Below are 16197 nucleotides of genomic sequence, written 5' to 3'. Positions count from 1 at the left end.
TACTCCAATCGGAAGAGGTAGAAACCAAAGACAAACAATGTTCTCTGAAGGCATTGCAAGAGCAGATACATTAAGTGGAAAGGCAAAGCATCAAAATTATATGGATTGATTTATTCACCGCTGCATCTCATCTGGGTTGTCTGCCTGTTCATTGACTGCACAGGACATTTATTCAGTTAAATTCAACTGACCATACCACCCTCTGTGGGACTCACAATCTAAAATTCTAGAGGGGCATTCTTCCTCTTCTGAGCAAAAGATATAATATCCTGTATTACATTTATCAGAATGAATACTGCATCTGCATGGATCCAGAGTTGTTAAGGCTTAATATTATTTCTCATTCTCATTGAAACCCTGCAGAACTACAGTGTGCTGCTTTCTCATAGATATTGTCTAACAACTCAGGTAAGATAACTTTATTGCCTCACATATCCTATGAACTATAACACTGTACTACTGTACTACTACATTGATCCTTACAGTTTTCAGCTGTTTGACTAGCTGGACATCCGACTTATCTTCCTGTTTATGGCCTCAGCCAGCTACTCATTAGGCTCTGAGCAGGCTCAGATAATGAAGACAATAGAAACAGATACTAAGTGCCTGTATCAAATGTGTCAGAGCAGACAGAAGTAGAAAGAAAGTAATTTCAATAGATTGCAAATCAGTTTATTCCCCAGTTATCAACTTTCAAATTATTCTTAAACACCTGGGTCCTTCTCTAACACATTCCTGAAATATGCCTCATTGTATTGTAAAGAGAAGAATCTTGTTGACTGTGAGATTTTATTCATATATGGCTACCTGAAAAATGAACAAAAGTTACTAGACAGTAAAAGTAATTCTTGTTCTGTTTTAATATAGTCAAAATGGGAACAAAATTTCTGTTTTCATCTAAAGTACTTGATTTTGTGTCTGATTTCAAAGCAAGAAGGCCTACCACTTAAGTATGGTAAAATGGCAGCTTCTCTTGGCTGAACTTTTGGAAACAATTCCTTATGGCATTTTTAAAATTGCTTAGACAATTTAGTGTTTGCTTATCCATCCTATTTGTTTTAAGTAAGTCCCAGAATGAATTTGCTCTTTAATGTAAGAAGAATTCTTGTTATCTGAAGTTGCATGGTCTGTTCTTATGTGCATTTTTTCTTATCATGAAAGAACCTATTCCTGCAATTCATTAAAACTCCAATTCATTTTTCTCCTAGCAGTATTATCATTCCCTTTGTTATAATTACCTTTACTAATCATTACCTTTGTTATACAGTTTTTGTTCATACATTCATTTGTTCATTTTTTGTTATTTCAGTCTGTGATTCTGTAACCTAAAATTGTACTCATTTTTCAAGAGTAAATTCTACACTAGATGACTTTTGACTTACCTCTTCTCAGATAAATTATGTAAGACATATTAAAGAGCATGAAGCTAATTGTATGTTGCTCTTTTTTGTCTTTGAAAATATTTCTAGAGAGTAGTGTAACAAAATCTGAGGTTCAGCATACTCACAGACTCTGCATTTTGTTATTTTCATAATTTTATTTTAAATTTAGTATAAAGCATTTTCCAGAGTTGGTGGTACATTTAGATCTTGCAGAAACACATAGTAAGGAAAATATAAAGAACTGCTTTTCTTTGGAGTGATGAAGAGATTAAAGACATACAATCCTTCTGATTAATAATATGGATATGTGATTAGTCCCTTCACTCTGAAGAAAAATTTTTATGTCTTTAGTTTCTTCAACTGATGCCTTTTCCTGGTCTTAAAATCAAGAATCAAACATGGTTAGAAGGGAAAAAGGGGTGTTACCTCAGTATTTATTTTAAGGATCCTTAGGTGCACTATGTCCAGGTCGAATGCACCCCAATGCCCACTGCAATGCACACCCCCCATAGATCTGGTCTAGACCTATTATAGGTCTTACTAATTAGCATATCTAGCAAAGATTCCTCAATGAGAGGCTCGAGTGAGCCCCCCTCCCCAAGGAGCCTTCCCCTGGATGGTTCTATCTTAGTTTACAGAATGTGTTCTGGAGAGGACCTTGGTGTCTCGGGCTTCTAAGATGTTTAGTCTCTTAACAAAATAAGAATGTAGGCTAAAAAGTACTAATACAGGAAGTTAAGGTATATAAAAGGGGTATAAAACAAGAGGCAAAAAATCATCATGGCAATACAACCAGAAAGAAAAACAGCAACAAAACCTACAAATACAGCATCCATGTGATCACATGGAAAGGCTTGAAACAGATTTTCTAAAATTTTTCATGAGATAACTCAAAAGGAGTATAAAGGTAGTAAATAATGATATGATACAGTTTTTGATATCCTAGTTTCTGGCATAGTCCACAAGTGACAAAGGCTGTGGTGAAACAAATGAGGGGGATTTGATGTCTGAACCGTACATATTTGTTTAGATTTTTTTCAGGAATCTGCATGGAAGAGATGGTAGGTGTGCGTTCAGATAATTTTCAGTAGTTAAACCTGTGTGATTTGTATATTTTACTTGTTTGATTTGCAGCGGGTGTGATTGAAATTTCTGTATTCTTATAGATTTATGTATGTTTCTCTATGTTACTTATGTTACAAAAATCAAAAAGGCTATTACTATTCATGTGTATTATGGTGTTATTTGATAAATACCATTAGAACTTTAAAATATTAGCTGTACCCTGAAAGAAACCATTTTACTTCAACATCACTATGCAAAATGGAAGGTAGGAATGTGATTAAAAATAATAAAATATTCCAAGAAAAAGAAGGAAGCAAATGTTGACACAGACTCGAGAGAGAGTCTGTAAAAAAGACTGTTTGCTCAGGGAAATCACTATTTAGCCAGCTGGAGTCTAAGTTCCCACCAGCTTCTCCTGTACTCACAATTTTAAAATCATGAGAGGAGCAATTCTTCATAAGGCACTTTACACAAGAGTATGCTCAGTTTAAATTTAGTATTAATATGCTGGAAATTATCTGAGATAGTCAATTCATCTTGTGTCACAGTGTTCTTGCATTAGCTAGATAAAGGAAGCATAAGAGAGAGGAAGTAAGAATTCAGCTATCATTCTCTAAGGATCCTGTACAACTAAAGAGCCAAGTAAAGAGGAAGGAGAGAGAGGAAATAATGAAGAGATCTTAAAACTGAGAAATGAAGCCAGGGATAGATGAGAGAAGAAAAGTTGAGTAATTCCTCTCATCTTCAATATGTACAGTGATACAGGGGAAACTGAGGCACTGGGTTGTGTACAGTTATGATTTGTTGTTTTGCTATCTTCTCAAGCTATTTTAGAATTTTAGAAGAGGCTTGGGGCTACTTAAAAAAAAAAAAAAGAAGCAGCTTGAGACCACTTTTCAAAACACAATATCAACTTTTCTTCACTTATTGCATGTCACTGTAAATTGTATCTCATTATGCCAGCATATTCTGGGAAAGGATTTTTGGGCAACTTAGTGTCTGTGGCATTTAATTAAAACCTTATAACATGAAGGCCTTGTTGCCTTTGTAAAAGTCTGGCTCAAGCCTGTTACTTCAGCTAGAGGAGGACTGTGAGAAAAGTCAGTGAGAAGAAGAACAATTCGTTTTCACCCGTGAGAATATAGTATGAACAGAAGCATGAAAGTTAAATAGAAGGAGAAAAACAGCAACATATCTGCACCTGTTATTTTTCTGAATGCTTGAATACTTATGCTATAGTAGCCAATGGTAGTATATTTTGGTTAATAATAGCCAATGAGTCTATTGTAGTTTAGCAGCCAGTGAATCTGTAACACGAATGATAACATACAAAAGGTGTATAAAAGAGGCTGCTTTGTTTAATAAACAGATTTTTGCCGTTTGTCCAAGGCCCTGTCTGTGTGTGTCGTGGCCGCCCCAACAGTGACAAGTGTCTATAGAGGAAGTAGTGAAAAGGATCTGAAACAGGTGATTGCACTTCATGGTCAGTCTGTGTGAGATTTATTTGACATTGCTTAAGAAATTTGTGACACAGTCACCTGGGTTCCCTCATAGCTCATTCACAGAAATATTTCCAGTTTAAAATGACCTATTTTAATCATATCACATTCATCTGTGCCTGGAGAAAGGGACGAAATCAAGGCAGGCAATACTTTACTGTAGGTCATGCTCTAGCTTGAAGATTTTGGGCCCAGAGGATAAGACTCACACAGAGAAATTTACTAAGTGTGGCCTACTGTAAGGTTTCCTCTGAAAGATTAAAGCTTCCAGAATTCCCTCTAGTGCATTTAGTAAAAGGAAAATGAGACACTCCTGAGAAAATCACTGAGTCCTGTGCTGCAAACCCTATAACCACTTCTAAATGAAGTAAGGTCTTTTAATAAAATGGTTCAGGCACACTCACAGACATAATGTGATTAGTAACTTATTTGAAATAGATTTGAAAAGTAATTTATATAGACAAAATACTGTACAGGATGCAGTTATAAGATTATTCAGTTTCATATTTTTCCATATTTTTCTTTGAATGATGAGATTAAAGTAAATTAAAATAAATGTCATTCTTATACTGCTTGGATTTATTTTTCTTTTTAACTAAGTCTTTATATCCAATGTCAGTGTTCTCAGAAAAGTTTCAGAGAGTTCAATATCTTTTCAGAAAATATAACTCCTTATGGAACTAGAAATGTCACACACAAAAGAAACTAATTTTTTCTAATTTTTGCAATGAGACAGTGACTGTTTCTCCAGTTTCCTACTCTGTGATTTCTGTCAGTTTTCATCATGTCTTTTAGAAAACAAAACATTTGGATTAATGTTTTCCATTTCCCATGCAGATGATTCTATCTGATTACAGTAAACATTTAAATGCCAAAGACAAAATAAATTAGGGCCATATTTGTACTATTAGGTTCCTGATATGGACCCCTAGATTCTCATCCCAAATGTCCAGACTAGAAGGAGTGTGTCATAGTTCCTTGACATATATGTACCTGAGGAATCAGAAACAGATGTAGCTGTGGGATGCAAGAGGGAAAGGAAATTAATGATGAAAGCACTAATGTGCATTTACTTGAGAATGTACAGTCAGGACATGGCTGGAGAGGATGGCATGAGCTTGAAAGCTTTTCCATATCTGGTAGCTTGGATATGGTGTACAAGTTTCAGGCTACAGATATCTTGAATCTTTTAACTACTGGCACAGAAAAGATGCTGAGGTTTTTGGAGGGAAATAAAAGATTGCAGAATACTGTAGAATATTTTCTTAAGTTTAAGCAATGCTTAGAATCCAAGCAGAGGGGGAAGGTGCACCAGTGCATATATGCTGGTGCTCTCATGTTAACATTCAGATAGAAATGTAACAGAATATTATAGCAGTCCAGAGCAGCAAATTATTTACCTCTTAGAAGCAAATAGAGCCTCTGGCTTCCTGTGGTTTACTGTCACATAAATTAGGAATTTAGAATCTAAACAAATATTGTTAATGTTTGACACTGGGTGAAATACATTGCCTTGTGATCAGACTAAACCAGTTAACAGTGCCTCTGGCCTTGGATTCTAATACTCTGTTCAAGTCACTGTCCCAGTTAGTTCAGTGTGCTTTTTCCAATAATGACAAATTAATGACTTTTTGAAGAAGAATAGTTAACCCATACCAAATCACACAAACTATAAATCGTTATGGGTATCAGGGGAAAAAAAAACCCACCTTTTTCAGCTCCAGTAGGAAAGTGAGTTTTCTGTTTGTTCAAGAAAATGAGTTAATTTATTTCAGTAAATTATCAGATAATATGTTTTTGTTTCATAACCAGCTGTTGCAGATGGAGTAATGGACTTCACTCACAAGAGAGAAGAGACCGTGTACTTTACTGATACAAAGCAGTGATTTAACAAAATCTAATATTAATGAGACAAAGGTTTAACAAGATTTGATGTCAAGGTACACTTGACTATTTACTGCACAGAGAACGGGGTCAGATAAAACTGTCAGGGAGTACCACCCATCGAGTCGTGGTTCTGGAAGGATGCCCTTGCTTTTTAAACCCCATCTCAGAGAGGCATCTAGATGTAGCTGGATCCAATCCTAGGCCAAAAGCTGGTCAATGGTTTATGTCTATAAAATTACATGTGCACAATCAATCCTTTATATAACTTAGTTAAGATTTCAAATTAAACATGCTATTAATCACTTACTGTGAATCTATTGTGTCAACGAATGTCTCAGCCTCAAGAAATAACCTTGAGAAGCATCCGTAGTCAATGGGACATCCTGATCTGAAGTCCAGGGCTGTGCAGGAGAGCTCAGCAGGCCCAGGCTGTCCACTAGTTACAAATTAATGATTCACTTATATTTGCATACCTACAAGAGATCTGGATCACTGCTTCCAGACAGCCCCTGGAAATGTCGTCATCGGTTCCCCAAAGTTCAGAGTAAGCTGGATGCAGTCATCACAGACCCCACTGGTTGTCATGGCTTAAATGACCTTTTAAAGAATTGCAGTGACCTTTTAAAGAATTGCCTAGTGTTTCATTTCTTGTATATTGGACCAAGAGATGTTTATATTGTCTTTTATATACATATACATATACATATACATATACATATACATATACATATACATACTTGCTTACTTGTCCTCTACAGTGTGTCATAGCACTTCATTACAAAGAAAACATTTAACATTACGTGACTCACATATTTGGGTTTGTGAACACCAACAAAGATTAAGGATGAGTTAAAGATATCTGCTCTCCAGTTTTGTAACCTCTCTCATTGCTGGAACTTCAGGTGCTGTGTAGGACTTGTTCTTTCAGCCTGTGAGAGTGGTAGGTGTTATTAGCCTTCCCTTCACCTATTTCTGCAAGTACTGAAGAACACACAAGACCATTACATAAGAAATTGAAGCGAAATTCTAAAAGAATAGCACATTCAGTTGAAACCCAAGGAAAAGTAGGTAGATAGAATCTCTTTACCCAAGCTGGAATGAAGCCATGACAGCAGGAACTAGTCTAATGAAGTGTACAATGGGATCTTAAGTTGCCTGATTCTCTGAGATCATACAGATGGTGATGTATCAAGTGGCACTAAACACCTTACTCCCAAAGGACTGAGGGCAAGCTTGTGTATGCTACCAAAATACAGAGTCAAGCATAGGCCAAAAAGCATTAGAATCATATGGTTCTTACCTTGAACAGCTCCTATTCCACTATTCCATTCTTATTAATGTATCTCAGTGGCTTTGAGTAATCTATAAATATTACAGTGTGTTAGGAACTGCATGAAGCTCTTATGGATGGAATCCATCACATCTGATTCCAGCCATTTGAAGTTTAGTCACCTAGATTTATCTCTTTGTTCAGTAGAATCATCTCTCTCACTCTCTCCCTATCATTTCTCATTAGTTGACCACCTCACTAGATAACTAGATGGCTAACCTCAGAAGAAAGGAACTACCTGCTGAGAGACTGACCTCTCCTGAAGGCCTTGCAATCAAAATATTAAAATAAAAAGAAAAAAACCTACCAGAACCAAAAAAACCAAACAGACAAAAACAAGAAAAAAATTGAATAAAGAAAAGACAAGAAGTGTAGAGTACCAAATATCTTACTTCAAGATAACTTTTCTTAGAACTGTAGAAAAGGTTGGATTACACTTTACCTTGACAATAGAGTGTTTTGTATTTTGACTGTTTCAGTTTTATTTTGTAGGGATTGAGAGAAGGGTGTGTTTCCATGGTGAATCTTGTTTAAAAGGATGGCTTTTTTGTTCCTAATAACTTCATTTTTAATAGTGTATCACAGTGGAAACAAATCATGCTCAGTGTGTATGTGTCCTGGAAACCATAGTCTCAGGAGTATGTTGTTTGATATTTTATGTAAAAACACAAGTGTATCTCAATTCTGTACTCGCTGTACAGAAGTCCATATGAAAAGAAAAACAACAAAAAAAGCATGGTTAAGTCTAATGTTCATTCTTGTAATACGCAATATTTTTATAGGCAGGCATGTCAAAAAATAAATGGGTATGATACCTATTGTTGCCATTTGATACTCATTCCTTGAAATATGTTTCAAGAGTAGAATGAGGATACATGTGCTGCTGATGCTCAGAATGCATTTGCTGGAAAAGTTATGTCAGATTTCATAAGTGAAAATATTTCAACATACAATACAAAGGGAAATAAATGGGAAGAAGGATTCTCAATTTTATATTTAAACTTCTCATTACTTTAAAAAATATTAACTTTAAGTTACTATATACTAGCAAGATGTTAGACTTATTGATAGTTACATGCAAATGTTATCTGGAAATGAATGGTGTCTAAGAGGATGCATATTTTGAAGGGTCATATATCCTTGCCGTCTTCTTGTTTTGTTACCTAGATACTTGGTTTTTGCTGCCATGTCAAACCTAAAATTTTAGGCTAGATGGACCTTCAGTCTTGCCCCTTTTTATATTAAGAACTTAAACCTATTCTGTATCTTCTGTATCTGAATCACCACACACATTCAGTTCCAAAAAATCTGGAAAGTAAATGGAACTATTTTTCTTGTGCAAGTAGCCACAAAGCAAATGAACATAACTGTGACATTTCACATACCTTTGAAATTATTATATGTGATGACTAAAAACTAATAAATATGATATTGATAACATTAAAACAAGATTAAAAACTAAATTTAAAAAAATTAAACAACAAGCTAAGAACATCTGATGCTAAATAAAATTTAATTTTTGCCAAAAACCTTGTCTGCAATTCATAGAATATAAAAGTCATCTCATTAGTGATGACATACTTGTTCTAAACCTCTACTTGCAACATAACTCCTGCATTACAATGGAATGTGTTCTACAAAATTTCATTGGAGACAGACATTTTTGTTCAATTAACCAGGAAGTATTCTAGAAATGTAGTTCTTCTCTCTCTGTGACCTTGAACACTAAAGAAGTTGGTGTTAGATAAATAGAGCAAGAATGGATAAACAATCTTTGTAATTATATAACAATAAATGAAGAATGACAGTTCAGTGTTATGATAAGAGTCTCTGGGGCACTTCTTTATTTGCTTGGTTGCTTAATACAAACATCTGCATGATAAATGCTGTGTGCATATAGACAGAATGTGTTCAGGAAGTTTCTATACTAGAGAGCAATTCACGTATTTACGAACTAAAAGGGAAGATTCAATAAAAATGTTTTAATTATAAAATATATAAAGATGTAAAATAAAGAGGCATTGCAAACATGGAATTCAGCCAAATACCACAAAATGCTATTTGCTGTAGTGTTAATCAGTTAGTTACGAGAAATATTTCCTATATTTTAATTTATTTCTTGCCACAGAAGTGGGTCTGCAAAAAATACAGGTAAAAATGTTTAACCATTATGATGGCATTTAGATTGCTCAGTAACAGTTTTGACATCTAAAGTTTCCTGATTTTTTCTGATTGAATACATTTAATGGGACATCAAATGTTCTCCATGTCATTTGCAAACAATGAAGATAGACAGTCCAGAGGATGGTTCAGCTCACTAAACATTCATTTTTAGGTTTCCACTGATTATGGAAAAAGTGACCGTGCTCCTAGTTTTGGTGCTTCAGTGAGGCATGTAAACTTCAGTAGGGTACATCTATAATTTTTTATATGCTTGCCTTTAAGCATAGGTGGCAGCACATTTTTAAAAGACAAGTTATAATTCTCTGATGTGTTTAAATGCCAAAAAAGCATCAGAGAGGGCAAAGATCCACAAAATACATATGGTTATAGTGTATGTCAATTTCTAATGCATTTTGACCTTCTATATTTTTGCAGTTCTGTTCCTGGCACAGAGATATTGGCTTTTTAGTAGGGACAGAGCTTCGTGACAAGCATTTTAAAATGATGGGTTACTGGAGGTTTGTGAACTACTTATTGTATTAGTACTGAGTTGTGCAGTTTTCTTCTTTGGGTTTTTTGGTTTGGTTTGGTCTGGGGTTGGGTTTTTTTGTTGTTGTTGTTGTTGGTTGGTTGGGTTGGGTTGGATTTGTTTTGTTTTGAATTTTTGTTTTATTATTGCCTTTGAATAAGATTTCCTTTGTATTTTGAATATATTGGATATATGGATACAGTTCATTAGCACTTCATACAGCAGGATTTGGAAAGGAAATTTGTGTCAAAGAGGCTGAAGATAGGCAAGGAGACATAAAGGAGAGGAAAATAACCAAGTCTATCATGGAAAAATGAAATCAAGTCAGGACTGGGAAGACAAGTAGACAGGAGTGGGAACACCAAATAAGAAACTATGCAACCTTGATACTGTCCCATTCTGATATGGTATTTAATTAAAGACCTTTTTTTCTACTATATCCCCACCTCATTCAGGCTGAAGGACAGTGGCTCAGGAAACTGCAGCTTTTCTGTGATTTGTTTCATCCTCGTTGTTCAGTGTGTGTCCCTAGGTGTTATTTACTGCATGATATTGAAACCCCTCTTTGTACACAGAATTATTAATTTCCTCATAGACTCATTCCAACCTTCACTTCAGCTGATTCAGCCCTTAGCTATATTCAGTCCCTGCCCATTAACTAAAATGCACCTTCTGATTTACTCTTTTCCCAGCTCTCCCCCTCAAATCATTCTTCCAGCCCCACTAAATAGTTCACAGAGAATGGAGCTGCTGACTCCCAAGGCTGTAAAGGAGTGAGCCTTTTTATTTTATTAATGCTCACTAATGGGTTTATTAATGCTCTGTAGGTATTTAATTTCATTGGTTTATGTTTCCTCTTAAGAGCACACACTCTGTCCTCCTGAGCTGTGCTGTATTTTGTATTGGCTGGCTAGTGGAGAAGTTCATTTTTCCTGTGCCATTACTGCCATCTGCCTTGTCAGGCCTTTCTTGAAAATGAAAATGTGTCTCAACAACTTTGCCCTTGGTTAAATAAATAAGCCATAACTGTAGCTGTAACATCATTATCTGAGTATGAGTCTGAAGGTCTTGCAATTTATTATGGTGATTCAGCCATTACATTGCAACTTGACTTTATTGTATTCACCTTGCTGCATAACAGCATCTGCGCAGCACTTGTGGTGGTACTGGGAAAAGGCTCTTCAACTCTACAACTGCAAATCTATTTTAAGATTCTTCCCCTCCCACACAAACACCTCTTTAGTCTTTCTTGCTTTCAAAATCTCGGTCCTTGGAGTCTTTGTTTTGCCTGTTCGAGCTCCTTCCTGCTCACTGACTTTAAAGCAGAAAGCACTGAAAGATACCAAAAGTGGTGTGTGCAGTGACAACACAGATGGTATTTCTGAAAAGAGAAATTAGGGGTGGAACACTGTAACAGACATCTAGTACCAGCATTACTTAGGAGAAGAGGAAACACATTCTCAACTGATATAATTATGATCATTTCCGGTCAATTAATCTTTAAAATTATTAATATTTTATCTGTATTGTCAAACTTAATTGTAGGATTCAAAGTCCTTGAGAAGAAACAGCAAATACTAATAATGATAACATTGCATTTCATTTCCATGCGCCATATGTTGACCTAATGCTGTACAACACAGATATAGTGAGATGCCTTGAAAACAACACATTTCTAATCTGTGCATGAATTATTTTATTCACAGTCTTGCCTCTACCTTACAACAAAACTAACTGACAAAAATTACCATTTGAACAAAATGAAGGTGGCACTGTACATCCTTTGGGAAACTTGTGTCTAGCTAAATACCAGACTCTGAAAATGAGGGAGACCAGAGTTGTGCACATGGTAACTCAAGCCTAGTTGTTGTTTTTGGGAAAGTCACAATATACATATAATACTCACAGTCTTTCAGCTCTTGCAGATGGTGTGAACACTAGGGGTTTAAGTCACATTTACTTTTTAAGAGTCCTTACACCATCATTTTGCTAGGCTGAATTTTGTTGAGGTAAGCAACATTCTATACCATGCCAGAGGATCAGACTTCTGGCATATGCACTTAAACATTGAATTTCCTTTATGAAAACAAACCAAAACCCCCCAAAACAAAAAAACAAACAACTGTCCCCCAAAAACAAACCACAGATTAACTTGATAATACTTTTAGTGATTTTTCTGAGTTATTTAGATTTCTTTTGGGGGTTTCTTTGATTAGTCCAGTGAAACAGACTTGCAACATTATACTGAAACATTAATTTCTTATCATGACCTCTTGACAGTACTCAGAATGAATTAACAGAAGTATTACACATCTGTATAATCAAGAAAAGTAAAAAACAGGAAACCATAAACAGAGGAAAAGTCAGTCTTAGAAATCTTCTTTTTATGGGCTTTGAAAATAATGTGTCCATATGTGGCTATGACTCAACAGTGATCTGTATAGTTTCTTGAACAAGAGAAATCGCCTTAGATCTGTGCTAAATACACCTTCAGCTAATGTTTTCAGATTTGAACATTTAAGCCAATCTCTTTTAAGTAAAATCATGCGCTGAAAAGTATGTCTTGTTTTTTTTTTTTCTCAGTATTCCTGCTCATCTGTTTTAATAAAATAGTGTAACTTGTTCTAGGTACTTTTTCATCTGTTATTGTTTCTCAGAAAGAGATTTTCTTTGCATCATGTTTTCCACAGATATTTACATTTCTGAATATACAGTTAACATTATGATTATTTTTTCTTCTTTACTTCATCTGTTTGCCCTACAGAATTTTCTTGATTTAGGTATGTTTTGTAATCAGCTGCCACTCTCTTTACCACTTCTTTGCTCCAATATCTTTCATGTCAAACTGAAAATATATATGCTTTACAAACTTAAATACTCACTCTACTTTACATCTTTTTATATTTCAATTCTTTTTATCATTACTGGATACTTTGTCATACTGTCTGTATTGAGTTTCTTTGGTCAATGATATCCACTTTCTTCCCAGAAGTGAATTCCATACCTTATGCTTTAATAAAATTACTCGGTCCATAGTAATTTTTTGTTTAGTGATTACTTTCTAATTGCAAGTACCTCATCTTTTTCTTTCCTGGCTGGCTGCCTTCAACCTTGTTAAATTTGCTCTTATTTAAATATAGCCCATTTTTGTTTCCATTACTGTGTTTGAATCCTGTTTCTTCCACTGTCTAACTGTTCTTTAGAACTGTTTTTCAGCAAATCTCTTTCTTTTTCTCCATCCATTAAAGAATTATCTCCATTTTGCCCCATGAAAGTGTCAACCACATTCCTGCATATATTTATGCTTTAAGACAAATTTAGCATTATTTAAACAGAGATGGTAATATCTCTCTGTTTCTCGACTCCTACCAGTTTAATATTTTCTGCAGATCTGCTGATGAACTTTCTTCTGATTCTCAGGTTGTTAGTGAGAGTAAAGAGAATCCAGTCCAGTATTAATACCTAAAGAATGCCCAGGTACTGAAATGAGACTGATCACCTTCTCTAGATTCTCCTTATTGCCACTCCTGTAGATGACTCTGTGACATTTTCATTTCTGAAGACATCAGAATACTTCTATCTTTCCAAGATGAGAGAGAGTAGTGTTGTAATGATGTCAGCAAAGTCCTTCAAAGCCCATGGCTTTATCCCATCAGATGCATGGCAGGGCAAAATGTGCCATTTAGATGTCCAATTGATTTAAAATTCCAAGATTTGTATTAGCATTGCTTTATTGCCAGCTCTTTGTATTCAATCCACAGTACTTTATCATATTTTTTTTTTCTTTCTTATGATCTGGCAGTTTTTTATTTATTTAAGCTTCACAATTGAAAGTTAACTAAGCAATTAAATACTTTTGTCTGCTACTGTTACACTTAGCTTCTAAGCAAGAACATGTTTTATGTTCTAGGTTGGACAAGGCAACTTAGAAACAGCATATGATTTCCACATACCTGACCCTGTATTTTTCTATATCCCCTGTTTTGCTTTTCTACTCTGTTGTTACTACAGTCATTACTTGCTTTAATATATTTTTTTACATTAATCTTGTTACTATTTGTGGTAGAAAACAAAAACATATGAGATATCAGTAGCCTGCATTCTTAGTCCTAACTTAACCTTGAGTTCTGTCAATTCACATGTATGTGGATTTGGCATTGATTATTTTGCTAGACTGTTTATAACAGAATATTTTAAAAAATAGATTATGGTATTTTCTCTTATGTAAGAAGGTCAAATAGTATATAAGAACAGGAAAATGTTAGTCTTATTGAATCCTGAAAATATTGGGAATCTGGGTACCTAGAGAAATTTTGAATAACAAAACCTTGAAAAATAAGTCAGGACAAACCAAGAAAACCAGGGTTGATTTTATATCTTTTCTGAATTTTGATTCTACATGGAATTTCCAAATTTTTGTGTATCAAGAAAGAAAGTGTAGCATAGAAATACATGGGTTTTTTTTAAAAAAATCTGATGGTGGGTATGCCAACATGCCAGCATAAACTAGTCAGAAATCTGTTGATCATACAGAAAGTAACTCTAAAACCTCTGTCTGAGTCTTAGATGCCCAGACTACAGATGTGGAAATAGAGTTTCATTTTATAAATGGAATGATCAACATTATCTGTATTTCTGTCTACCATAATGTAAAATTTAAAGTGTGTATAAAATTATTTTATTTAACATATTTGGTGTTAAATTGCTAAAAAACATGACACAAAGCTTCTGAATGTAAAAACCACTGTTTCTTAGAACAAAACTAGGAAATACAAACAATTAATTACTGAGAAAGTAAATGTCCTTCTCAGTTTGCCTTCATAACTACGAATAAAGTAGGTATAGTTGGCATAAAGACTTTTATAAGAAAAGAAGATATTCTCACTTATTTAGTTGACATAAATCACTACAATGAAAATCTTCAAGAAAAAATACTTTATGTATTTTTCCATATAAAATCATAGTTTAATAATTTAAATTAAAATTATTTGCAGAATTGCTAGTTCATGCGAAGTCCATTTTTAGAAGTTATTATTTCAGCAGATTTTTCTTATATTTCCCTTCTTTGATTGCTTATATAAAATAAGCTTGTGAGTCTCTAACACTAGCTAAAACTCAAAAATATCTTGCTTAGTGAATAAAATTTTTTCTCCTTCACTGAAGCTGAAAAAATATAGAAATTAGTTCACTATACTACAATAGTGAACCATTATTCATCCATTTATCTATCAAAAATACAGGAAGGTACATAAACCCAGGGACATAATGTGAAACTATCTTAATCACAGGAAACCTTTTTAATAGCACTTCTTTTCTCCCCTGGGCCAAACAAAGGTATTTCCAAGGATCTTTACAACATTCTCTTATGTGAAGGTCTTTGTCCCTAACCCTAACCCTTGTCACTTAGTTAGATTTTATAATTTTAAGTTGAAGGGATGACTTAGAAACATCCCAGCATGTCCTCTTTAAATACACAAGCCATCCAGACACTTAGAAAAAAAGGTTAGAGGATTTTTGCTATCATGAAACATCAGTGGCATAACTAACTTTGATTAATTGACTTTTTGAGACTTATATCCTACTTCAAGCTGCTGACTTGCTGAAATCAGACATTCGATAAAATTCTCCCTGAAAGTTTGGTCAGAAATGATGAATTCCTAGCTTATCTTTCTGTTTGGAGTATAGACAACACCTTCTTCAAGGAAAGAGTTTTCTTCACCAGAAAATTATACACTTTAAGTCTCCTTCTATTATTATAAGCAAACAATTCTAGAACTCAAAATCATGAAATCACAGAAATTTGACCATTAGTGGGAGTGAAAAGTAATCATAAAAGGGATCAAATCCACCAGATTTTGGTTCTTGGCCAAAATACCCAGTTTGATAAAAACATTTTATTGGGATTATTTTGGTGGTTGGTTGGTTGGTTTGGAGGTTTTTTTATCCCTGCATTTTGTTTCACTTATGATCTTATGTTTTGCTATGATTACTCATTCCAGGAACAGAACATCTCCCAGGTAAGGTGCCGATAACAAAAATTATGACTAGTTTTTGTATTTATTTTGATGAGTCTTTAAAAATTATATTTTAATGTGGTTTGTTTGGTTAATTATGATCATAGGATTTCTCTCATATACATTTAGCCAATGAATGTTAGATAACTAAACTAGGCCAGCTGGTTATTTTTATGACTAAAATTTTATGATTTATTGATCCCAGTTATCTACTTCCATGGCTCCAAGAAGTACTTGGATGGTGCTTATATTATTAATATCCCGTTTCTGAAACGAAGGCTGCTTAAGAATACACAACAGTGAAAACAGAGTCTACTAGGTGCTCTAG

The sequence above is a fragment of the Coloeus monedula genome (genome assembly GCF_965178545.1).
Source record: "Coloeus monedula genome assembly, chromosome: 3".
Classification (NCBI taxonomy): domain Eukaryota; kingdom Metazoa; phylum Chordata; class Aves; order Passeriformes; family Corvidae; genus Coloeus; species Coloeus monedula.
The sequence above is the reverse complement of the archived record's forward strand: the minus strand, read 5'-3'. Positions refer to the sequence as shown.